The 26,711-nt window shown below is 39.9% G+C and overlaps 1 protein-coding gene across 2 annotated transcripts in view; it reads left to right on the top strand.

Moving 5' to 3' along the window:
• Positions 1-26,711, top strand: part of LOC124158710 (nocturnin) — a 110,103-nt gene that overhangs the window by 43,802 nt on the left and 39,590 nt on the right. Inside the window, exon 1 of one of the 2 annotated variants that reach the window (XM_046533953.1) lies at positions 17,511-17,534. The exons of the other annotated variant lie outside the window; for it this stretch is intronic. The gene's annotated coding sequence lies outside the window, so the exon portion shown is untranslated. Of the gene's footprint in view, positions 1-17,510; positions 17,535-26,711 lie in introns of those variants that run through there. 2 annotated transcript variants of the gene reach the window in all.

Below are 26,711 nucleotides of genomic sequence, written 5' to 3' on the forward strand. Positions count from 1 at the left end.
GGAAATTAGTCTAAAAATACGATTATAGAACTCTGAATTCATCATTATTCTGACAAAGCATCGTCTCATATATGACGTATAATTCCATGAAGAACTAAATTTCCTTATATATTCCAACAAGTCTGCCTAAAAGTATCCTACTAGCCCAGGCGCCCAAACTCTTGACTCCCCTCGCTTCACACGTAGGAGTTTACGGGGTGAATCGTTTCCGAGAATTCGGAACGACCCTTTTCGTGCAATGAGTTAATGAAATTAGTGACTCGAAAAATAGGGTCAAACCCGAAAACATTGCGTGCAAGGATGGAGTGTTTTGTGATGTGGATTCCATAATTTTGAAATATTAAAGATGAAAATTCAATGTTCGCGTAAACTAAACGAAAAAAAAACTTTTGTAGGAATAGAAAAAATAACAACCATCTTATAATTCTCAGCACTGCGTCAGGAAAAAAAAATGAACAACGCCAATAAAATAATCAAATAAAAATACAGGTCTTAAACTAATTCGCAAAGGAATAATTTCAGCCTCAGGACACTATACTATACATCGATCTTGTTCAAAGAATTTCGATTATGAATGTGAATTTTATCACATATATAAACCATCATCATTAACTTTCTTTTTTATTACTCTCAGTTTTCCTACAATCATCAACGATTTAAATGGAATGGCATCAATAATTATTAAATGCATGACAATATTGCTCGACTATAACGAAGTGAAACAGCCAAGTCTGCGATATTATTCACAGGAAGAGCTTATCTCTGACATTCAACTCACTTATTCTCTCGTGAGAACTGATATTCTTCGTACACTCTAATTTATTTATTCATTCTCAACACAGCATTATGCAATACTATGATTCGAATTACTGAAGCATATACGAAAATAATTTCATTCCTTGACCAAGTTAGGCAAATCAATGTAAGGCTGATATGGACGGGAATCGCCATCAGATATCTTAGTGCACTGACCCATGACCAAATCCTAACTTATTACCCCTCTTATCTTAAAAAGGAGTTCCCAGGCAGAATTGCTTCCGAGAATGAATGAAAAAAATCAGAAATTTTAGTCCGCAGGGGTTCCCTATTTCAGAGAAATATGTGGATTTTCTCCTGAGAAAAATGAGGGGGAAGTGGTCGCATGGCCTTGGTTAGTCTCTTTAGGGCTCCCTTGAGAAACCGACAGATCGCCTGAAAAAAAAGAAACCTATTACGGAAATTCACAATGTGTGCATTGGCTGAGCGGAATTTAGTCGCGGAAAAATAAATCTGCAGACTTCCTTCCTCGGCGAGACCCTAACCCTCACGCCTCAATGCAAAATCATCCCTCACCCATTGAGCGATACAACCCGAGGTTAGAATGGATACTTTTACGTCCAAATACTATCCCAGAAGTCACCTTAAAAGGGCACGTGGCTGGAGGTATTAGCACACCAGCCATTTACGTATAAAAATCAAATGCTCAAACTAAATTACGAATAGCATTTATTAAAGTCCTTTATGGTTCGGGGGAAAAACAAATTCCCATATCTATCCCTTCAGCAAAATATGTCTCATAATCTATCGCCTCATTCGGACCTGGAAATATAGTGGGGTTCTTATATGATTATCTCCGTATCTCTCTTAAAGATATGATGAGGGTAGACCCTAGACTAAGCAACTTGCGTGTGACTGTGACACGTTCAGGGTAGGGTGACGGTTTCTTTCACGTTTGGGCTTACTTGGAGAATTTTTGTCTTGACAGAATTTCTGGCCATCATCATTGCTTGCGTTCTATTAAGTGTACGTGGATGAGATGATGAAGCTCCGGTCGATTTCAAGCGTGTGACTCGCCAAGTGCGACGATCATCACCTTCCTAGTGTCTGACCCATAGTGCACCAACTTCCTTATCCCTCATTAGTTTTTCTATCGATCTGTTTGTTAATTAATCATTAGGACGCAGTGTTTGAAATAATCGAAGAAAAGTCAACTTATATAAGCTGGAGGAAACAGGTGAAAGACCCTATGTATTCTATTTCGACGCTATAGGTTAATTTATCTTCACTTAAGTCACGCGAACATTGAATTTCCTTATTTAATATTTCAAAATATAGAATCGACATCTCCGCACGCAATGTTTTTTTGTTAGACCCGCTTTTTCGAGTCACTAATTTCATTAACTCATTGGACGGAAAGGGTCGATTCCTCTGAAGAGTCAGTAAACAGCGTTTACGGAAATTAAAGGTCAATGTAGCTTGCTATCTCCTCCTTACATATATCGGCACGTGCTTATCACCTCCTAAGCAAAGGTAACATTCAAAACTTCATCAATTATCTAATGATTTCATTATGATGATTCGAGATATACTTCTCTTTGCTAAATTTTAATAAATAAGGGGTTAAAATAATAAAATATTCTTCTAAATTCTATAAGTACGCTCAACTAGAATCAACAAGGAATATTTAATAATCAGCTATTCGTAAAGGGTTTTCGAATTCTTGGAAACGATTTACCCCTAAAGGGTGCCTTCGACCTACACCCCAGCGCTGGCTACTTTATAACATGACTCCCAATAGAGCTCACCGAACTAAACCAAAGGAAACGTGAATTTAACGTCTCCCTTTCCTCCGTCACACATTTTATATTTGGAGAGGAACGCAATGTCTAGTAACTCTTGAAATTAAATAAAGCCAAATTAGAACAAAAGAGTGCTTAAAAAAACAACAAATTAATGCAAAGTGAGAAAAGTTACAAGAAGTACAAAAAGTAAAATACCAAGTATAAAAAGATTTTAATCAAACGTGGTAAAAACCTAAGGATATTTACTTCCGTCCTTATTAAAAAAAAAACCTTCCTTGTTGAAGAAAAATTGGAAAAAATTGTTTGAGGGTATCCGGGGACTTTACCTGGGATTTAAATTCGTGTCTCTTCAATGCCATGCTATCTACCCTCTAGGCTACCAGACTCCCCTGAAAAATTTATCCACTCTCCTCAAAACTCTATCTTCAAAGGAGACCTCGAGCTACATTCCCCCTTCGTGCTGGGACCGACGTCAATATCCCAAGGCATCAAGGCTCTTTGTTGTCCACGGGTGACTCTTGGCGCGTGAGTGGGTCAGAAAGAAATTAAATGGAAGGTGAAGGTGTTTGCCATTCCCTTCCCTGAGTCACCCATTGTCAGGCAATCATTAGCGGAGAGGATTTTTGTTTACTGGTGAGTCGAAAATGCTCGCCTCCGAGAGCGAAAAACACCATATGGATCCGGCGACCGTAAGCTAATGAGATATCCCTTCCCTCCACTATGAATTTTGCCTCACCATGTTTTTTCATGGACTACATTAAAGACTCGGCCTAGGACCAAAGATAGCTGGAGTTCATCTCGGAGTTCAAATCATCAAGGTACCATGGGCGTACCCAGCAGAGGGCAGGAGGGGGTAGCTTGCCCCCCCCCCTTTAGAAGCAATAGTAAATTTAGTTCAAAACGACATTTTTGAAAAATTTAGTTTTAAATCCCAGAAAAGTGATATTAGTGTTAAAATTTTTATTAAAATAAAAATATTTTGACCAGCAAATAATTTAAAAAACCAATAAAATGTTTTTTATAATTTTCTTTAAATTTTGGTGTGATAACCTTTTCTGTGTTACAACTTGAACGACTACGGCTTTCCCTCTCTAGTTTTGATCATGGGTGCGCCCTTGCACGGTACGGTAGCATATTATGCGGAGAATTAAAAATATCATTTACCAATGTGGGGGCAGGAACAGTAGACAGTTTTTAAAGGAATTCAAAGGTAAATCTAGCTTTCAAGCTCCTTTTACCCATCGGCTCATGGTTACCCTCCTCATGAGCAAATATAGCATCCAAAATTTCATCAATGACCTAATGATTCCATTTTGATGATTCAAGATGTCTCTCTCCGCTAAATGTTAGTAAATGATGGGTTTAAAATCAGAAAATATTCGAATTCCTAGAAGTAGGCGCAGCCAGAATTAACTTAGTACATTAAGTAATCAGCTATTCACACTGCGGCAGATTTACTGATTGTCAGTAACAGAATGCCATGAGCCTTATTAGATATTTCGTCAGTACTCAATATACAAGCAAATGAATAGATGTTGCCATTAGCGAGTAAAATTTAATATAACCGGAGGTATTTTATACTTTAGTATGATCAGAGACTACGGTCTCACATGCTGTACGTACATATGTATCATTATATTCAAATTTGTACCAATACAGAAAAAACCTATTGAAACTAACATTTTCATGGCCACTTTAAGAACCTACAGCGTCGAAATGAGTGGAAAACATTGGGTCTTTCACCTGTTTCCTCTAGCTAATACCAGTTGACTGTTCTTCACTTCTTTCAAACAATGCGTCCTCGTTAATGTTTAACAAGCAGATCGATAGAAAAACTAATGAGGGACAAGAGTGTTGGAGCATCAAGGGCCAGACAATACGAAGGTGATGATCGCTTCACTTGGCGGATCAAAAGCTTGAAATCGACCGGAGCTTCATTATCTCATCCAAGTACGCTTAATGGAACGCAAACAATGATGACGACCGGACATCCTGCCAAGACAAACAATCACTTAGGGGGATTGCCAAACCAATAAATCTCCATCGATGCGATTCAACTGGGAAACAATCGGAGCGAATTCTGGTGCCGGGGTTTTTATCATGAAATGAGTCCATCAGGCATCCATTTCTCGACAGATTCAGCGCACTCTCAATCCATGTATCACGTTTCCCTGAGGTACAGTCGCCGTAAATCTTTCAGAAATAATCCGAAGCGCAAAATAGGACGGAAAAAAATACGATGGCTGTTGCATCACAATGACGAGGATAATATTTCATTCAGGGACTGACTGACGGTTCTTCACTTATAAATACTGCGTCCTTTACACAAATATTGCCATGAGAAAAAATTCCCTTGGAAAAAAATTCTCCCTCGCATTGCCATCCTTGATGGACCGCGTGGGCCTAACACCTAGTGCCATGAGCATCGGTATAATTGTCTTGGGAATTGAATAACGTGGATAGCGTAGTGGTCTGCACATTGGCCCGGAAAGCTAAAGATCCGTAGTTCAATTTTCGGTCCAGGGGAATTTTTTCTCATGGCAATTCTTGTATATTTCCCCGCTGTTCACGCGGCAGGGTTAGAAATATTACACTGCGTCCTTGTTGATGTTTAGTAAGCAGATCGATAGAAAAAATAATAAGGGACAAAATAATTGGAGCTCCAAGAGCCAGACAATACGAAGTTGATGATCGCTAACCTTAGTGGAAAATAAATTTAAACTCTTTAAACACATTATTGTATATCATATAACTTTGGGATACTTAAACTATTTAAATATTTTTTAAGATACATGCGGGTTCAAGTTCCATTGAAAATTAAATTTGTGCCTTAAGAAAACCTAATAGGATTCTATAACATTGAGGATGGAGCATATCATTGGCTATGATTAATGAATATATCCTTCATATGGGGTGGATTAGAACCCTTTTTAGTTTTGCAATGACGTGGCCTCTTGTACTTATCTTCAGCATCAGTGACAATCGAGATGGCAGTCAATGAAAGTGGTAGAATTGTTTGGGATAGAGTTAAAAATTACTAATCATCGTGATTAACCCTTTGCGATCCAAAGTCGAGGCAGTCATGACAGGCCCAGTGTTGGCATCAAGCCCAACGACGAGTTGAGCTCAATATCCCAGGGCGCTGGGTTCATACAATGGCAATATTTCAAGAAATACCACGCAATGAAATTTTCAAATAGTTAACTCTTCGATTTAACATGCATAATATTTAAACCTGTGGATTTTAACTGTAAACAATAAAATAAAACATTTAAAAGGTCAAAAATAAAAAAGAAAAAAAATCAAAAGGTCCTGTAAATTATTTTTTCCTAAAAGCTAAATTGAACCAGAGTACTTGAACGTTAAAAAATTGCACCGCAAAGGATTAAGGGTTGATACGCACACCATAATTACCACCGAAAATTTATGTCGAGGAGAGAGCGACCTACCTATAAATCTTTATATTTGGAGCTAACAGAAACCCTCATAACACACTGGACTCATACTCAAGGGAAAATTAATTTTTTTCCTACAAATGGGTGCAGGTCCTCTAAAAATAACGCATGGACTCAGTTTTAGAATTTTCTGGGCACGAATCAAAATATAAAAAAATACCCATGTGAAGCTATAATTCAAGACACTATATTTTTTGGACTTCTGAAGCATGGGATGGAGTGTTTTGCGTTTCTCTACAAAATTAACTTGAGAAACGTAAAAAAATTAGCAGTACTGTATTTTTCCCCCATTTGAGTTATCTTGGAATAAAGTTAGTCATGCGCAGCTCAAGGAATATACTATCACGAAGGAAAACTATTCATAGGATTACGGGAGGCAAGAATACGATTCAGAAAGATGGTTTCGTATGAGCATAATTTATAGGGAAATTTATTAGCTGATGCAATCTGCGAATTTATTACCGCAAATGAGTGAACAACTCACGGAAAAATGCATTTCACTGAAGTATGTTTGAATGCACGGAGCCTTTCATTTCATTCCATTCATAAGGTCTTGCGTTGGGAAAATTAAGCATAGAATTTTGAAAGATATGAGATGCTGAATCAACTTGCATTCATAGGATTTCCTCACTCCAATGAGGCTATTTATAGTACTTATTTCCATTCTTCTTTTACTTCTAAATTCCGCAAACGATTCAATTTATACGAAGTGCTATCCCTATTTTTTTAATTCCCAACCCGCATCTTAGGACATTAAAGACCTCTAATTTATGGTTTAATAGTAACTATACCGTCATTTTTCCCTTGGCTAGAGAAAAATCACTGAATTAAAAAAAACTAATCAACAAATTTTGCGTTAACTCCAAACTGTTGAGATTCGTTAGTTAAGAGTGACTTGGTTTGCAGCTTTTGGTTTATGTCATTTATGTACTATTTACGAGTAATCATTTAATATAATTCCCTATTATTATATTTTACTGATGGTCTTGAACACCATACTTTTAAAGCCAGATCCTAGTATCACAAAACGGTTCATTTTTTTTACAGATATCGTCATTTAAAAATCTAAAAGCGTGAAATACGCACTCCAGGAGTAATAATCTTTCGATTCAGGCAATAAAAAATAATAGGAAACCACCCTATTATTTAATTGACGAAAAGAATAAACCTAAAGCGCTCGTGTAAAAAAGGTATGTAGCCACAGATGAAGAGGTATTGATACAGTTTAGAGCACCGGTTATTGGCTATAAAAACATAATAGGGTAGTTCCCTTCATCAAAGAAAACGAAGGGCATTGATGGCGATTCGTTACCCACCATCACTGTATTCATAATATAAATTACAAATTATTTGATTTTAGAAATCCCAGTTTATGCGGATGGCAATGGTCAATTTTAACCTCATTTGAAAAGGGCCAGATTGGCGCCCATGCGATTCCACTCCACGTGAAGTCACAGGGACCTAGTTTCTATACGAGAAGATAGGAGTTTTACATTGTCTGAGATTACCAATGCATGCATGAGGCACAGAGCTCAGATCTCTTATTAATCACCCATTAAAAATTACCTCGGAAAGTTCGGAAAGTTTCCTTCGTTTGATAGGGTAATAATAATCCTTATTTAAGCCAAGCGCTACCTGCTAGCAGGGTACTCTGCTACCTGCTAGCAGCCTATGTCGTATCAGCGCTCAAAGCCTCGCCCCAAAGTCGCCTCACACGGCGGCAGCGGGAACCAGAATGACGTCACACGGGCTTTTCCCAGCATTCATACTTATAGCCATCGCGTTTTTTTTCGCGCTTGAAATTTTTCACTTTTCATTTAATCGCGAAAAATAGATATCATTTAAAAATCTAAAAGCGTGAAATACGGAAAGCGTACTCCAGGAGTAATAATCTTTCGATTAATAGGCAAAAAAAAAGTAATCGGAAACCATCCTATTCGAAATGAGGCGTGTACCTTTAGCGGTGCATCAGCGACAGGTGTACTGATGGGTCGCGGCCTAGACGATTCGTCATTATTTTTCTATTCCAATGCGGTGACCTTGCGTCTGAGTGAGTCACATTAACGGTGACAGAACGACGGTGAACGGTTTTCAGTCAATCCGGGAATATTAAGCAAGCAAGGGGTAGGAAGAGGAGCATAATGCATTCGGGTGCTTACGGACGATCATCAACCGCGCTGAATTACCTATTACACGAGGCAGTACGAGATTTAGAGCAACATTGATCGTACGTCACTCTCTTGTTTATTACTTGACCAAAGAGAAACTGTTCAGCCAGTGTACCGAGAAGTACTGAGCCACTGTACTGTGTGTGAATGGTAGTATTATGCCCTGTTTTTATTCTATTGCCAATGTAGCTCTTATTCTTCCATTAATTAAATGTTCTTTTGATGACATGAGATGAGGTAGTAGTTGGTATTTCCGTTCCTAGTTAGTACCCACCACAGTGGGCTGACTAAGGACCAAGATTAGAGCATTATTGGCTTTCGTGCTTCATGTGACACCCCATATTGGAATATCATGAAAAATATTATTTACAAATAACTCGTTAATCATTGAGGTTGAACAATAGCTATTCTTCGTACAAGAAATTTGATGAAAATATTAACAAAGAGGAAAAAATCCTAAAGATTCCTGGCGACTCGCAGAAAGGAACCGTCTCTCTTACTTAAATGTGTGAAATACATGCGCCAATGATTAGGCACTTCTCTGAATTATTCAAACAAGTCTTTGGTTTGAATAACTGAATAATTTTAAGAGCTCACTTGCGCAATCAAGTCTTCCAGTACTATGAAAAGCATGGTTGAGCGACTCCGTTTTGATAGAGGTGCTGAAGATCATTAACAATGCGTCGGCAATATTCAGCATAGAAATAGAATTAATTATTTTTCACAGTGATGACGATTAAAATTTTTCTCAGATTTTTTTCCTTTTTATAAGAGAGCAGAATTGTAGTTCTATAAAAAACATAATGCTCTCAGAAAGACTATTATTAAATGATAATGAGTTAAGGAAGATTGCTTTCAATATTATTGCATTCCTATATTATTATATCAGAGCTAATATTATTGTTTTGGTTATCATTAATGAGATTCCTGTCTTGGCATATTTCTCCCTTTTTATTCAATATTTTTAGACTGCATTAAAAGTGAATTTTGTTCTCATTGCAGTTAGCTTAAGGTCAAAATGGTGTCCTTGGCCATTTTTTTCTATTTATCTTAGGGAAATAGTACCTACTCATTTCTTCGTAGAAAAATGTTTCACTGTATATTATAGGTCATACTTTAATTTGGTCCTGTAGCCCAGGTCTAAAGAGAGTTGTAAATCCGTCAGTTAATTAGGCATTGCGTCAATAAACACTTAAGTTATGATAAAAAACAAGATAGAGGTATGTAACTAATCAAGGGCGAATCCAGAATTTTTTCTGGGGATGAGTCTGAAAGGAAAACGGTCCTCTCGTATTTTAGATAAAGAACAAGATACAACAGTTACTGAACGAAATATATTCTTCATGTCCATACTCCGTAACTAAAAAAAAACGGCAGTAATAATAACGGGACGGTATCAAAACTTTTGCCTATTTTTTAAGCGTCTTGGGGGGGGGGGGGAAGGCTCGCGCCCCTGTGCACCCCCCCCCCCTAAATCCACCTATTTATCTAAGCGAGGCAGTGGGAGAAAAGCGAGCATACCTCGGTGAGGATTGAGCACCCTCTTTGCACACCTCTCGTTAGTGCGGTGTTTTTCCTCTCGCCTTTCCGAACTCAAGTCGAACTTGGAGGTCATGGGAACCTACGACAAACGGCGACGCACGCGCCTAACGACGGACGCATGTATCGTGGGTGCTCAGCGGAGAGCAATTTCTCACACCTTAAGTCTCCCATTGGCGCAAAATGTTTTGGTACGCATAACAGCGATTACTCAAGCAGAATTCATTTCGAACATATTCAGCAAAGCCCACAAATTGGAGGATAAGTAAGCCATAAAATTGGTGATAAACTTATGACAACATAAGGTAGGTATTGCATAAAATCACTTCCTCTCATTTATCATGAGTAAAATACACTCCTTACTGACTTACACTGTGTAGAATGACTTAAAAGAAATATTTATTCAGGAATAGTCTGACGAGGCAGGGTAAACTGAGTATTACCGATGACATTAAATGCTTAGTAACAGGGATGTTGACGTACAAAAAATATTGGGGGGGCTTAAATCGGGGATCTTGCCCCGGGAAATTTTATAAGCAGTGAGTTTTAAGTTTTTTAAGCATTTTAGAAGAGTCATATGATCAACATTAGAACCCTGATAACTCGAATATCGATATCTGGGCACTCCGGGGAAAATCGACAATCCTGACACATTTTTTTCCTCACACCCATAACGAATTTTTGAGGGGGCTCGGGCCCCCTCAGGCCCCATGGAGTCGGCACCACTGTAGCTTATTAAGAGGATTAATCGTAGAAGTGGCGATTTTCCCTCTAATGAAGACAGTCTTCCGGAACATAATATTTTAGCATGATTAACAGTCTCAAAAGAGATCGTGATAATCAATCAAACAAGAGCAGTTAGTTACGCAAGGAACGCACGAGAAGTCATTGCTAATGAGAGCTATCGATGTTCAAGTTTCACGCGACGACATAGAATTCTCTAAATTCTTCCGCGTATCTCGATCTACGCCGCTCGAAGGATAATGGACTGCGTTAACGCTGGCAAAAATGAAGTGAAAATTTCCCAACACCGACTGCTTTGAAACGGTTCACGCACTCACTTGTCCTTTCTTAGCATCCATAAGACAAGAACACGCGTTTCCAACGAGCTTTGCTGAAGGTCGGGAAGGAAGGGAAGTATTAAGAAGGTTAAATTTTCCGTCAATTGATCTTGCAGCGTTGAAATTTCTTTTTATTGACTGTATTCCTTTTATGCTCAAAATAGGGCTCTGCTAAATTGCAGTCCTAGCGGTAGTTGACGTAGGTACTTTTGCTCCGTATTATTATTTGATAAAATACGCATATGCCTCGAGAGTGATACCAGTTCCACTAAATGCTGCGATGCCTTGCAATAGCTTAAATCTTTTTAGAGAACTTCCGGAGGGTAAATCCTCTTAATCTACTTTCGGTACATGAAGAAAATTTATGCAATCTAATGATTCAATACGTTCTCCCCAATTTTTATTTTAAAAATTAACTGTATATTCAGTTTACACTCATCTTATGCCTTTACTAGAAAGCATTTTAAGTTATAAAAAACTATGAGCAACTTCAAAATTTAATTTAGCACATTAGTAAATTATTTAGTAAACAAACACTGACGGTATTTAATATTAATTGTATATTACGTCCTCCTTTGCATTTTGCATAGACATCTCAATCAATTATGAATTAAATAAGTACTATTATATTTTTTTTAAATGTATATCATCATTCCATATTTTACTCTTTGAGGTAAGTACTGTATTTAATGCATTTATTAACAGCTGCACATGATTTTCACTTATATAAAGATGAAAGCGTAAAATAAAAAGGAAATGAAAAATTAAATAGAAGCATCACTTGCAAAACCGCGTATATTTATGGCCATAAAAAAATCTGCATGTGGCATACCTTGCTGTCTGAGCTACAGGCAAAAACTCATTGAAACAATACGTGTCTCGTGGTGGGCTCCACAAGTTTCAAGGTCAATCTCGACAAACTGAATCCCAATCGGCCTGACCAAACAGAAAAAAATGATTGCTTCACCCCAGAGAAATGGCGATGCGGAATATACCTCGATTCATCACTTTCCGAGCAACGACGCAGAATCCTCTGAGGAGCTCTGGGATTGACACAAACCATACACTAGAATTAGGATGTAGACCAAGAGAAAACGCTAAAAGGTGAATTTTCCACCGGGCTGAGGTATATGCTTGCAACGGCCCGGATACAGGCCAATTCCCCTGAATCAACAACCAGTGGGCAAGAGATTACCGACGTGTTTTGACTGCTGAATGTTTTTGAGTAGTAATGTTTATTTACATTTACCAGTTATTTAATGATTCCAACACGTTATTACCATATGCATGCAACCCTAAAAAATTTATTTTACGAAGGGAATTATCTTCCAGCCCTTAAGTATCAAGAGAAAATCATAAAAAAAGTAAAATCCGTTCTCCGAGAGCAATTATGTTCTTTGATAGGATTGTTTTAGCCATGAAAACCTTCAAATTTGGTTTACTCCTGCCCTAGGATGTCGGAAAATTGTTGAACTCTCAATATTCGAATAATGAATCAGATTCAAATATCAGGCTCATTATATCAATCTTATCTTAATCTTCTTCATTTTCTCACGATTTATTTTAAAAATTCGCTTTATACAGCTAGTTGGTCATTTCCAAACCTTTTCCAAACTTGCAACGCCAGAGCGATGATTTAAGTTTAAGATTCAAGAGATTTTCTCAAATTATTAAGCCAAATGCGACGTAAGCTCAGTTTTATTGATATTAAGGCGTTAACAGGGAAAAATATTTATGTTTTAAAAGACTATGCTATGACCAACTAGCTGTATAAAGCGAATTTTTAAAATAAATCGTAAGAAAATGAAGAAGATTGAGAGAAGATTGATATAATGAGCCTGATATTTGAATCTGATTCATTATTCGAATATTGAGAGTTCTATAATTTTCCGACATCCTAGGGCAGGAGTAAACCAAATTTGAAGGTTTTCATGGCTAAAACAATCCTATCAAAGAACATAATTGCTCTCGGAGAACGGATTTTACTTTTTTTATGATTTTCTCTTGATACTTAAGGGCTGGAAGATAATTCCCTTCGTAAAATAAATTTTTTAGGGTTGCATGCATATGGTAATAACGTGTTGGAATCATTAAATAACTGGTAAATGTAAATAAACATTACTACTCAAAAACATTCAGCAGTCAAAACACGTCGGTAATCTCTTGCCCACTGGGTGTTGATTCAGGGGAATTGGCCTGCATCCGGGCCGTTGAAAGCTCTTGAAAGCACTCAAAAGTTCACTACTTTCCGTTTCCCAGAGCTTTCGTAAACATATCGCCGTCGGGCGGATCACCAACCCCGCTAGTGTCCACTGAGCCGTTCCCTTGAGCGTATCTCTACATTTTCCTATTGTCGTCAACTATTCCATATACTTCCGAACATCTCCAGTCCACCATTGCCTCCTCTGCAAATCCCCTGTCTTTCTTTGCCGTATGAACTTCTTCATAAGAATGGCAGCACGCACGCGCGTAGCCAGTAGGGTTGTGGAGGCTTCGACCCCCCGATTTTTTTTCTATTGTCGTAACTCCCCGTGATACATCTATCTACATCTATGTTATACCCTGCGAGCCACCTCTAGGGTATAAGGCAGGGGTGATCAATATCCAACGTGCAGCATGTAAGAGGACCGTCACATGCACACCGCACTCTTAAAATATTACGCATATAACAAAAAAATACCGAGATAAATCTATCTTTATCAACATAACACCCTGCGAGCCACCTCTAGGGTGTTTGGTAAGGGGTGATCAATCAACAACATGCAGAATGCAAAAGGGCCGCCACATGCACACCACTCGGTCTATAATATTACGCATTATAACAAATAATACGTGCACATTTATGGCAGGACAAAGCTTGCCAACGGTTTGTAATTCCTATAGCAAATCCACGCAAGAATAGAACAATAAAAAAATAAAAACATGCAATGAGTCAACCTTGCGAGCAACGGTGACTCGATTGATTGATTGATTGTATTAATAGAGTAACCGTTGATGTCCTTAAAAGTACGAGGAAATAATGACATTTTAAGTATCTCTGTTTTGCAATCCATTTCCTTTATTTTATTCTCTGCATCAGTTAAGATGACCACTAGCACTGGGGGCAACTGTCTTCTGACGCTTATTTTTTCGATGAAGTTACATTTCACAGGGTCTGCCAATAACGAACGATGAATTACATTTTCATTATTTTAAGCAAAGAATGCGAACCAAATGCATAGTTGACTCAATGAAAAGTATGGTTTAGCGACGGGCATAGACTGGCTTAGAGCGTGCTTCCAGGGAGACAACATCGCTAAAATATTGATAATAATGTTAGCAAGAACAAGTGGCCGAAAGTGCCTCCATTATTTAAGCGGAGAGATCGGGAATCAAGTGCAGAATATAAAGAGAGAGCGGTTTCGGTGGTTTTCTTGAATTCAATACCTACAACATGGGTGTAAGAAGAAGAAGTGATGAGCAAAACAAGAATCTTTGCGTGTAAAGGTATTCGTTCACAATGAGCAAACAAGTTCTTTTCGCAAATACCAACCGATTTACAATTCCAAATCATTCCATATTCCCGTCGTTGGAAGAATAGAGGGCAATATGGACCCACAAAAGGGCCAGGAGTCCTTTCCAACTAGCACAAAGTATTCTAATTGGAAGGAGAGGATAAAATTCCACCTGGTGAAAATTCACCGGCGAAAAAAGTGGGATGGAGAAAAGATTGATATATCCTGCCTGTGTTGACGATGGCAAATGATGGTACTATCCTTCTACCAAATTTGGAATTACTTACGAGGTACTGTATGCCTCTATACACGGATCAGAGAGGAGGCGTGAACCAGATGTAGTGTCCTATCCATGGTTTTCGGTTTAGTTAAGTCGAAGTTGTTTTCAAGATAACGTTTCGTGGCCTATGCTGGCCACATCTTCAGATCAGGTCTGAGTGCTGACTGATGGAAATGGCCCTCTATATACACAAAATTCGACGCAGCTGACCCTAAAGGCCGTTTTACACGGGGCACGGAATTGCGCAGATTAGAGCTGCATTAATTTCTAAAATGGCGTGGAATTGCGCGAATGCATGAACGAAATTAGAACAGGGGCTATTTTGACGTGTCGCATCCACGCATTCTCGCATGTGTTCCAGCAATTCACGGCTTTACACGACGCAATTTTGATTGCGCCTTCGCACGCCCGTCAGATTGCGCAATTCTGTGTACCGTGTAAAACGGCCTTTACACGACGCAATTTTGACTGCGCCTTCGTGCACACGTCAGATTGTGCAGGTACGTGCCCCTTGTGAAACGGCCTTAATGGAGAGAACTGGAATCCAGAGCTGCGAAAGCCTCAAGCAGACAGATATAGGGTCATCAATGGTTCCCAATGGAAGACCTTCACTTGCTCGTCCGAGTTGTTTAACCCTTCTTGACCTCAGCACCGGCAAATGTCCTGTGATACCTGGACTTGCTCCAGCTCATTCCCTCACAACCCTTTTCGGTCGTCTTACTGCCCGCGCACTCAACCTTCCCGACACGATCTCGCATACCCCTCATAACCTTCCCCACTCTCCCCTCCCACCCGACCACAGTGCAAACACATTGCTCCCAGGCGGGCGCCTTCATTCATGGCCTCACGGTATATTGGGCTGCTGAGAGAGGAGAGAGAGAGAGAGAAAGAGATATAGAGAGAGGAGAGGTGAGCGCGCAGGTAGCCTGTGGGTAGGAAATGATATACACCACAAGGTTAATCCACCTTATCCCCGCCTCTTAACCCCTCACTGCTTCCCCTCCTGTTCGCCACCCCCCCAAGCCGCCTCCCCATACCTCCCCCGCTCGCCTCCAAGACAACCACACTTCTCTTCCCCTGACGAAAAAAAATATATATCCTCCACCTCCAACTACGCTCCCCATTACACAGAACGCCCTCCCCCCCCCCCCCCCCACCATTCCACGTCCACCTCTCCCCCTCCCCACTACTCTTCTGCAGGGAACAGCTTGCGGTGGCCTCTCATATTCTGAATCTCGGCTTCAGAATCTGACATTGTGCTCTCGTTCGTCGGATCGATAGCGTTACCCTACGCAGACAATCAGAAAATACGCCCGAGAACATTTTCGCGGGTTTAGAGAATAAGAAGAGGGAGGAAGAGAAAAAAATACACGCGCGCAGTGCGAGTGAATACGTGGTGGCGTGTGTGAGACTTGTGCGCAGTGCTTCTCGTGGTTGTGTTTACCTCTGTGTATTTTTATTTACGACCGTGTGCGGACTGGCGCTCATTTATACAGAAGGATTGTTTGTATCGTACTTTTTTTCCCTCGGCTCCAGGAGGAGGTGGGAGAAAAAAAAGAGAAGAACGAGTTCCCGAAACAAAAGAGAATAATAGCCACTCGGAGGCACTCCTCTCGACTGTCTTATTGTCCCGTTTTTTTTTTTAATTATTCTTCACGACCGGCTTGTCGCGCTAGCTGGGCGCCCATGGTCTGCTTGGAGCCAGCGACGGTGTGAATCGGTATAAGAGGCGGGCGACTCGGTACACTCCCAAACTTACAAACGAAGGAGACGGTTGTTTCTTTTTCTTCTTCTTCCTTGCCGGCGGTGTTGTTTCCGTCACAGCCTTTCACCTGCTCTTTCGCTTGGAGGGTGGTGGAGGAAAGGGAGGAAGCTGACACATTCGGAGGAGGTGGATTCCTTTTTCACGCTGGGGGCCCAGCTGAAGGCGCCGACGGAATTACGCTCAGCCCGAGGCGTGCGTCCAAAACACGGAGTGTGAGGGATGCGACCGAAAAACAACGACAGTTGGTTTGCAAGGTGGCGGAGTGACTTCAAGAAAGCAGCTGTGGAGGTGTGCGGTACAGTGATCGAATAGTTTGGAGCAACGCAACCTGGGGAATAGAAGTAACCGAAAAGCTGTGAAAGTTGTGGAACAATTCCCTCAGATAAACATTCCAAAAAAGCTGAAGCAGGCGTGATCATTCAAGGACCTGGGCTATTCGAAGTAACTGACGATTCGAATACATAGTATTCTGCCCGTTACAATTGCGGTTAATAAAACGGAAAACACCGCGAGGATTGATAGTAGTTTATTCATCTAATAATCTCCGCTGTAATTTGGGTAGGTAAACTTCAGAAGTAATCCAGATAGATGATTTAAACTAAGCGCTTAACAGGGACCAAAAAAAACTCTGATATAGAACGCAATATTTGAGTTTTAAGTGCTCTGGAAAAGAAAGGATTTCTCTAGTGTACATTCATTTTCCAAAAACTCTTTTGTCCGCTCTTACTCGAGAGAGAAACATTGCGTCACCCATCCCAACGTCGAACCTTACGGTTGATACTTCTTCGGAGTGAACCAACTCCTGGGAAAATACACCAGGAAATCTGCCATCGGTGCGCATAAACCCAATAACCACCACAAGAACTAGACAAGAAGAAAACCGGCCCGAAAGCGACCATGACGTCCAGATCGGGCGAAGACGCCATAAACAGCCGGCTGAAGGAAGCCCGGCTGATCAAGCTGTGCGCCGAGAAGACCAGCCACGCGAGGATGCGGGAGTGCCTGGCGCTGGCCGAGGCACTGGCACGGGCCAGCCTGGAATCGGAGGGGGGCTCTAGAGGCGAGGACAGCAAGGGAAGTCCCCCCCCGGCCACCGAGGTCTCCTTGCCCGCGAAGAAGTCGCCGGTGGGCAAAAAGGGCCGCGACGCAGCCAAAGGAGACTCCCGCCGACCGTACGTCCCGCCGAAACAACTCCTGCTCTATCTCGTAAGGTAAAGAAAAAGATACGTACGTAGTGTATATAAAAAAAAGAGTAAATCCCACGACCTCGCGTCCACGATAATGATCTCGGAGCGGCACTGCTTTAAGAAGCCTGCCCGCCGTCGGCCGGCGTTGTTGTGACGCGAGCTGGTAATACCTAAACCGGTAGGGAGGAAGGAGAGAGACGGTCGCATGTGTAAGAGTCGGCGGAGCGGCCTCACTGTGATGTGCCTTCTCCGTGAAAAGGAAAACCGTCTTCCGTGTAATTTAAGGCCTGGACGCCGGACGTGGCTTACGTATCATCTTTGAGGAGCGACTCGCGTCTCTCCGTCGTATAATGCCCCTCTTCGCCAGAGTTTTCACGATAATTGTATCCCATTGTAATATCAATACCAACCACAACCACTCAAGCGTATTCCACGAGTGTCCCTTCTCTCTTGGAACCTAATGAGCATACGAGAACTCATTCCTATTGAAGATGCCGCCTCTATTTTGTATCCGGTCAGCGAGCAAATTGTTTTTCGCTTCGGTCATTTCACGATAGTTCATTGTACTCACGATTTACTTATCACAAGTTTTTTTATCCAAAGCTTTCTAAAAAGTAGAATATACTGCATAGATAGTATTTTCCCTCGTAAGATTCCGAATTTTTTCTATATTTACGTGACCTCTCTAAACCTATGGTCTATTTTTAGACAAAACTGAGGAAAAATTACTCGTAAAGATAGTCCTCTCCATTGGCTATAAGAGATTTATAATGAGGAAGCAAGACCTTCCTCCGTTTGCACCAAGCGATTTCTTCCAATCATTGAAGTCTCCGGTCTTCCATTTTTCTAAGGTATCGTTGCAATAAGTGGCCATTTTTTACATTACGAAATCTCAGAAGTTTTTCTAAATAAACTCTATGATTGTACGATTAGGTGTGAAAAACTATTTTTGTCTAATGTATAATATTTCTGCGCTCTCAAAACCTTTGGAAAACCGATCACTTTGTCACTATGTCATGCTGTCACTAAAAATACCGCGGAAAACTATCGAGTTTCAGCTTAAAATATGAAAAAAAACAGAATTTATATAAATATTCACACACGTGCATTGCTAATACGATAGGTGCGTCTCCGCCGCTGCAGTTTCCTGAATCCGCAAGGGGGTCAAGGACACGCGCACTTGGTTCTCCCATGGGCGTGGAGTCGAGGATCATGGGAAGTGAGCAACTGGATGCGGATATTTTTTTTCTCTCTCGATCCCATCAATGAGCGGATGAAAGGGAAATTGAGAGCTGAAGGAGAGCGGTCGACGGTCAACTCGACAAACCAAAGTGGAAAGTCCATGGTCCCATTCCAGATCGTAACAGCCCTTGAAATGTGAGAAAACGAACCAGTGGTCGTAGGAGACACTGGGAACAATTACATCTCCTTGCGCGCACGCAATGCGCAGATCTATTATCGATCGACTAGTTACGTACTCAATCTATACGTTCGATCAGAGCAACATCCAATGCACTTAAATGCGAAAGGAGAAGTTTCCGATTCTACTTCCGGAATCGACGCATGGAGAATGCGGTTGACGGAAGGATTACCTATTAACGGCCTCGCTTGAACCTTTGAAACGCATTCCCTTCACTTCGCCGATCTGTTAGATATGAACTGAGCAATGGCGCAGTTTGGAATTAAAGGTACCAAAATATATTTATTCATTTTATTTTATTCCCAAACCACCGAATACGGCTCATGCAGCCCCTATTATAACGCGGAATTCAAAAAAATTATTTTACTTATTTTATTTTATTCTCAAACGACCGAATACAGCTCTGTTAGATATGAACTGAGCAATAGTGCAGTTTGGAATGAAAAGTACCTAAATATGTTTATTAATTTTATTTTCTTTTATTCCGAAACCACCGAATACAGCTCGTGTAGGCCATTTTATAACGGGGAATTCAAAAACTTTATTTCATTTTATTTTCAAACCACCGAATACAGCTCTTATTGACCATTTATATCAGAGTTTTCAACAAATTTAACAATTAAACGTACACGAACAACCATACCCTGGACAGGGGAAATGCACCCAGGCGGGACTCGAACCCGCGACCTCTTGTTTGACAGGCGAGGACGTTAACCCGCCTCCACTGAGGCCGGCTAGCAATTTAACAATTACACGGGCACGAACAGCCATGTCCTGGATAGGTGAAACCTTCCCATCCGGGACTCGAACTCCGTGACCTCTTGTTTGGCTGACGAGGACTTTACCTTTGTTAAAGCTTATCGATATTTTTCATTAGCTTGTTTTCGATGTCATCCCTGTGTCATTTGGAAAGGAGTTGGGGGAAGCTCATTCGTTGTAGCATGCGAGCTTGGGAGTTGATAGTGAATCTATTTCCTCTAAAAGCTCCCATGCTTTTCTGAATGTTAACCAAGAGTAATTTTCGTTAATTGGCATTAATATTCATGCCTTTTAGGCAACTATTAGCGCTCTCAGCATCAACCCTTCAGTACATTTTGTAAGCTTGTGGCGTCATTGAGTTAGAAATTAACATTTTTTTCCGAATTATCATGAAAAATGAAATATATATATATGCGTAAATTGATACAAAATTTCTGTTTAAATAGCTTTCATTTGTCATTATTCTTTTTTTAAATTCCAAAGTAGAAGCTATTTTGGTCGGTAACTATTGATTAAACCATTAATTTTGTCCACGATGACAATTTACTTAGCATGCATCATAGAAACTCTAACTTCATTGCTTCATATTGATGATTAACTGATTGCAAATATACCAATAGTTGCATCCGTATTTTTCTGCACATATGAAAATAAATTGACGCATAGCTCTCATTGGAATTAGTGAAATATCATTATTATTTTAATTTGCACATTGCGGCTGATTAAGCTGAGTTTACATGACCGAGATGGAATCGTTTTCCTGAGGGAACACCAAGAAGCTGCAATTAGAGTACGGTTCTTTAAATGGTGACTTTAGTCCAGTAAAAAGTTAGATAATTTCAAATAGCCTTACGTAAGAGCTGCAAAATTTTAAAGCAATGAATAACTGAGCGTCGGAGAGAGGCATTTCCCCTGCCGGTGAAATCTTTGATTTTTCTTATGCAAACCTTATGTCAAAAAAATCATCCCTCCCTGAGCACTCTATTGACATTTAGCGTGGTAAATAGGCGAGGATCAATGAGTTCAATCCGGTATAAGCCACAGGTAATTACGCTAATAAAGGTAATTACGCTGTCATTAGAATGAATATGGCTGAACCAAAGCTACTAACCAGATCAAAATGAAATCGCCACGATCGGAAATTCTATAATTGAACGTCATTGAAGGTGTTATAAATAACCTGAGTAAATATCACTTAAATCTTTCAAGCCAGTAACACGGCCTTCACCATTAGATCCAATGTTAGCCTCTTCGTCCTTGTTATTTTTCACGGCTTGACGCTGCGAAGGTGAAGGGGCTGTTACTTAATTTGAAGGCGACGCTTTATTCCACACGAACAGCGTTTCCGAACACATTTGCCACCTTCTTCCTCTAAAAAGATGGATTTTAATTATAGGCTCCAAAATAGCAGAAAAGAAATTGAATCTCCGAAGGGCGTTAAAGCATCAATTAATTTAATAAAAAGAAGCTCATGTCTGCCACTCTTCCGCGAAGCTTCATGCATTTTTCCGGGGTTACTTCTGAGACCCATTACTTTCCATTAACAATCGTTTGCCGCTTAGCCGCTCCTAAACGAAAAAAAAACTATAATTCGCAAAATCAGTCACTCATTTTTCATTTATTTAGCCGTGACTTATAACCATTTGAAAAAATAATCGCATAGTCGAACACACACAAAAGGCCATTGTGCACAAATTTCCATAGGATATGTTTAACATTGCTCAGATATACCATATTCTCTGTGACATGAACCGTTTTGGTAGAGGGATGTAGTTAATGTTAGGAAAATATAGCCTACTCTCCTACATGGTTGAATAATACGAGCAGTTAGCTCACTATGCGACGCGCTTCTTTCCGCTAAAATTAATCGACGCTATATAAATACTTCAATGAAAAATCACCAACATATCATGAGACCATTCATTCACCTATTCAGGAAAGCTTTTTATAAAATGCAGTTCCTGGTCAAGCAATTAAGATTAGTCATATATTTGTATACAAGCATTGTGTGTATCATAAATGTGGATTGCAGAACGAGAAGTCACAACTAGTTGGTTAATTTGGTTGCTTTGTCATATTGCTAATATATATACAATAGACAGTCATAGAGGGTATTCTTATGAGACAAAAATGTTTCCAGTCGACTTCATCGAAAATAAGAAGGGCATAAATGTTGGATGTCAATTTTATTACAATTGGTGCAAGGAAACATCGAATATACAAATAATTCATGAATTTTGGTTCAATTTATATGCTAGTAATATTTGTGCATCCATTCTTATATCAACTAATTTGATTTTGTAAATCAATGCCCAGTATTATATACGATATTACGGCTATTTGCATTGCCGCTTCTCGGTTATGCAACATAAAAGCCGGAAAGAAAATATTGAAATATATTTTCTCAGAATCCTCCCAGTAATCAAAATTCTGCGAATCAGAGCGATAGGCTTTTCAAAGAAATGTTCTCCTTCACACACGTGAAAATATGGGAATAAAAAAAGCACCAGAAAAAAATATATCGTCGTAAATGGCCAATAAACGGAAAGGACAACAGCACCGTTATTAATCAGAATTATAACAGATTTTGTGCCTAAAGAGAATTCATTTTCCTCGTACATTCAAATCCCATTCTTGGAAAAACTGGGGAAGGGAAAAATAAGGTTGATCGGTATCTTGCTATCGGAAAACACCACCACGGATATTTTCGAACCTCCCTATTCAGACCTTAGCGACGGCACATCGAACATACATCTGGCCCCGGTTGGCAGCTACTTATTTCTGCACGACCTTCTCTTCCGATACCACCCAGTCGTGAAATACCACCCAGACAACCTGCCATCGCCCCGCTTAACCCCCGAGGGAAGACTCGAAGAGCGAGAAGTCACTTCTCGGGTCACTAATTGGGCATGCCCGCAGCCTAATGTCAAGGGAACAACGCCGAATGCTACGTGACAGCACTCACATGGTGATGACCGGTCAACGTCGATACCATTCGTATACACAACACACAGAATTAAAGAGAGAATCGCGCATTATTCAAGGAAATAATTGAGTAATAGCCAGTGGTGTACTTCACTTAGAGTGCAACCTAAGCGTGAATTCGGGGGATCAAGGTTCGAATCCCAGTGAAGGCAACTGAAGATTAAGAAACAACTGGCTACTTCATTAACTCTCCAGATCAAGGAATTTAGAGCTTTGCGAAGAAAATAATTTGTGTACGTATACAAACCGGCGATACGCAAGGTAGGCTAACGTAATCTTCTCGCCGTGCCGTGCGTCAGCTTTTTTGTTAATATTCCTTTAGCTATCTTAGGAAATATGATTGCTAAAATGGGCTCTGAATCGGTAACCCTCTCTCTTGAACAACATAATATAGGAAATTTTACCTTGCCTAAAACATTCATCATATCCATTAGTCATCACACTCTTTCTTTCAGCACGAGAGAATTTTTCGTCATGACGCACCCGCCAACCTCGGCCAGTAACAATTGCAGCTAAAAATAAAATTAAGAACCTTAAATCTAATTTCGGCATGGAACAACATATTATTACCAATTATTCTCGTTTGAATACATTTTAATGACTTATCTCCTCTTTTCACGCGCGTAAATGTCATGCACGTTTTTTTATTTATTTACAGTGGAGAGTGTTTCCCTCTTGAATCCATCCTGTGAGATAACTGCGTATTTCATAATTTCATTGATGAATTGCTTAACCTGAGAAATCAAGTTTACATAAACGCCGCAACGTGATATTTTAGCTGACCGGGTTTAAGTTCTGAAAGGCGAAACGGTCGCAGGTATTCATTTCCGCTCTTGAAAAGACCTTGAAGACACAATACGCAAGCGCACTTACTTGGCCACCCAAAGACCGCGGACTCGACTTCCAACTCGAGCGTGAGCGCTTCACGTTTGTCCGATGATTTAAGGATTGAGGCTACCCAATAACCTTGTGGTTGAGGCACATGCTAATCTGAGATCGCTATCGAAATTAAAATCAGGATACACGACTTAGAGAAGACCTTCAAGAGCTTCGGTTCACGAGCTCAGAGAACGTTCCACTCCGGTCATCTCAGCTTAGTCTCCCCAGCGGCGTTGCGGGAAATAAAGAAAGTAATTTCGACTAATTCCGAATCCCACTCGAGCCAATGAAGGACAGCCTGCGGCTACAGTCGAGTCCAAAACGGCCGGGAGAGGTTTCGGAGGGGGTAGATGGTTTAACCCTTTCAAGAGACACTTCCCCTACCTCCCATACCCCGTCCGTCGACTCCCCCACCCTCCTCACTCCCCCTCCCTTTTCCCCTCCACTTAGTCGCTTGCCAAAAGGTCTTTGTCCTCCCATCACTTGCAACCCATCATCACACACCCCAAGTTTTGAAGGGCGCGTGGCCAGTGTAGCCAAAATCGAACACTTCTTCATTATGGAAGGTCGAATTGAAGTGAAGAACAAGCAAGCTCTTCTCTTGAACAAGAGGATACCCACACAAGGGGTCCTCACTCCGGGTTCGATAGGGAAAACTAAAATTCGAACCGTTAAGAAGCATGTCTCGGCTTGATTATGTTCCCCAAACTTCTGCTTACCTCATCGTCGATACTACAGTCTTCCTAAATGCTGTAATAAGTTGACTACCAAATTAAATGCCAGTTCTCATCTGCATCTATGAAAGAAAATGTAACTATTTAGCTCTTCTACATGAGTTTATTACCTTAATTATGTGATTAGACCGATAGGCCGGCTAACACGTCAGGCCTAGCAACTGAAAAGCGTCATGTGTGAGTTCAAATTGCGATATAGATGACAGTATCATGTTTAAGTTTAATGAAGATATCCATTCTAAGCCATATTTGAAAAATAAGAAGGTAGGAAAGTTCGAGTACATACTTCGGGTGGGGTATTAGGGAAGCCTGCATCCAACTTACGAACCTTGCGCAAGAGTAAACATATTAGCATTCTAATCTCCCCATCGGATTCCATCCTGCGACTGCATCAGCCGCGATTGTCAACTTTACTAACCATAAACAACTAAATTTTATGGATAAAAACGAAGTTAACTAATATTACATCCACAGGAACACTGCGAAGCTACGAAGCCTCCATCATACAGGTGTTTTTAAAGGTTGTTCTTTTATTCGGTTCCGAAGTTCTCTGCAGCGATGAGATGTCGAAAAAATTGAATTCTCTTAAAGTTGAGAATTAAAAGAGGCGTTCCAATTTTTCACAAATAGCAACAACATGTTAAGCAGTTGGTTGACGTTCGAACGCTAAGGCATGTAATTACGGATAGTTAACTGCAGAAGTTATCACAATTATAGAAGTTCCTCAATTATTACTCAATCAAATGTATCCATGAAAATTCACTGAACCTATTAATAAACTTCTTTCCCCTCCTATAAACTTCACCGATACATAATTTATACCTTATTGAGAATGAAACAATAGAAAGAGAACGGGGTGCTAAATCAATTGGTTGAAACTTTCCGCCTTCGGAAGGTAAACTTAAAGAATTAAAAATCCTCTGACAAAAGATTTTAAAAAAGGAAACTAAACATTTTAAAATAAGCTTAACAAGGATTTGGAAAATTTTAAGAGCTTAAACGCTTAAGAAACGGCTATACCAAAGACAAAAAAATACTATCAACGCAACTACTTTTTCTTGATCTCGCCTCTTTGTTCAAATGAAAAAAATAACGTTTAACGTTAAGAGCTTTAATTATCATTAACAAACACATTTTTTACGGTGTGTTTGCTTCATCTTATGCCAAGGATAAGATTGGCATCTTCTAATGCATAGAAGACAGCTCAGTGGATTTTCGAGCCAAGAAAAATACATACATAAATAGTGCTTCCTAACATCTTGGCGGGAAAAAGTTTACACCTGTATGGCCGTAATAAATGCGAAAATAGTTCGAAATAAATTTTAATGAACAAAGATGAAAATTTGTTTTAGGAAAACTAGGAGAGTTTAAGGAATTTTTGCTACTATGGGTAAATTACCAGAAATTTACCCATCTCTGCAAATGCTTGAAGGTCTTCCATGTGCAGTATTGTATTGACGACTTGTGCCCTCCTAGTTATTATTTGGTGGAGGAAAAGAAGCCTGGTAATTCCAAGTAAAGGAAGGTCATTCATTTACTTCCTCGGCTAATGATTTAAGTTGTACCACTCAGTGGTCTCTTGATATCAATTTGTTTCTTCAGCTCTTTCCTCAGCTGCTGAATCAATGTATTGTGTGAAACCTGAAAATAACTTATCGAATACGCTCCAATACGAGCCTAATTTTTTTCCTCACAATCACTCAAATGATTTCATTACATTATCCATGTATCAAGTTTAAAAAAGAATGTGTTACACACCATATACTGCTTAAATTTATGTTTTTATCCAACTCATGTTGGAATTATCTGCCTTGCAATAATATAATGCATATAACTATCGATGATTCGGACAATTTTAAATATATTTCATCTTCCTGTCTTGGAATAATTCGCAAAAAATACATTTTTCAGTTGGTAAATTACTTTTGATGAAGGGTAAACAACCAATCTTTTAACGATAGATATCGTAAGCAAATATCTTAATTTATATATTCTGGGGTTTTCTGATTGAAAGCTCGCCAGAGAACAGAGGTTTGTTGCCGTCTTTAGAGTGTTTACCTTCTTAGCTAATTCCTCTCTTAAGCTTTCCAAGTCTATGCTTTACTACATTTACGAATAACCTATTACTCTATGGAAATTTTAAAGCTTTTTATAGCTCATTGGGATAATCATTAAAAATAAGAAATGCTTCCGTAATTTTTAATCTATGACTATGCGAAGTCCACAGTATTTGTGGTGGGTGTAACAACGCAAAGGGTATTAGCGCTCTGCGCACACTACTTTGTCTCCGATAAGAAATAACTTTCACCTAGACGACTAATAGCCAGTATCGTGTTCAAATTGAACGAGGCGCTTCGTACATATCAGTTATGCCTGCTATGCCCAAGCGTAAACAACCTCACGATAGCAACATCAACTATCTTT

The sequence above is a fragment of the Ischnura elegans genome, chromosome 5, assembly GCF_921293095.1.
Source record: "Ischnura elegans chromosome 5, ioIscEleg1.1, whole genome shotgun sequence".
Lineage (NCBI taxonomy): Eukaryota > Metazoa > Arthropoda > Insecta > Odonata > Coenagrionidae > Ischnura > Ischnura elegans.